The 1046-nt window shown below is 37.4% G+C and overlaps 1 pseudogene; it reads right to left on the minus strand.

The window, feature by feature from the left end:
* Positions 1 to 281: 281 nt before the first annotated feature.
* Positions 282 to 821, minus strand: LOC149569976 (dirigent protein 23 pseudogene; annotated as a pseudogene).
* Between the last annotated feature and the right edge of the window lie 225 nt (positions 822 to 1046).

Consider the following 1046-nt stretch of genomic DNA (forward strand, 5'->3'; position numbering starts at 1 on the left):
ATAATAAAATTGAAATTATAACTATTCAATAACAAATCCATATTATAACTATCTAAAATAAACCGAATTCAAATCTTCATTAATAAAATAAATATCTATTATTATTAATTTGTAAATAAAACAATAGATTGTAAGTAATACCAATGCCAATATATTCATGATCCCCACCTATAATCTCCTATTGTTGAAACTACACTACATTAATCAAAGCATATAGAAATCACATTCAAATAAATGAATAAGTATAGAAGCCCAAAATCATATCAGGTCATCTCTGGTGATCAATAGTGAAAAATGGTGACATTATACCCAATAATGGCATCAGGGCCATTACTTGAAAATGTTTGAGCAAATGCATAGCCTCTAGCCATCCTAAGCATCCCTGTTCCTCCCACAATAGGCAGCTCCCTTTGCTTTCTCAACACCATATTCTTCCCCACAACACTAATGGAACTATCCCTGTACTTCCCTCTCTCCCAAGAATAAGTGAGTGCCATGAGGAGACCCAATTCCCCCTGTGATGACATGGCATACAACCCCTGTGCTCTGCCCAACAGCTTTGATTTGGGATGAGGAGTCTCTGTTAGAGGGTCATCAATTACATAGACTGGCCCAAAAGAAGGAGCCCCAGCAGAAGAATTCACAGCATTCTGTGGAGCCACCTGAACTGCTGTGGCATTCTTTCCCAACACTACATCATGCATATAGAACTGCAACTGGGTCACCTTCTCCTTGGCTTTGTAATGATCTTTGTGCCCTGCATTTGCATTTTCATGGCAAATCATGAGCACCACTATCAGGACAGCAAACATTTTGCCCATGTTTCGGATCGAGTTGGGTGAATTTGACAAATTAAAATTCAACAATTATGATTTAGATGTATGCTTACTCAAATTCTATCAAATTTTGAGATGAACAATGATCTCCACAATGTGCAGTTGGGTGTGTAAATCTATGATATAGGAATGCAGTTCGGTTGGTTTTTATAGGCCTCACTTTGCCTGGCAAGTTCAAGGAAAGAGATGATAAAGATCTTGAAATTGTTA

Source organism: Cupressus sempervirens, chromosome 3 (assembly GCF_028749045.1).
Source record: "Cupressus sempervirens isolate cs-2001-9-10 chromosome 3, ASM2874904v1, whole genome shotgun sequence".
Lineage (NCBI taxonomy): Eukaryota > Viridiplantae > Streptophyta > Pinopsida > Cupressales > Cupressaceae > Cupressus > Cupressus sempervirens.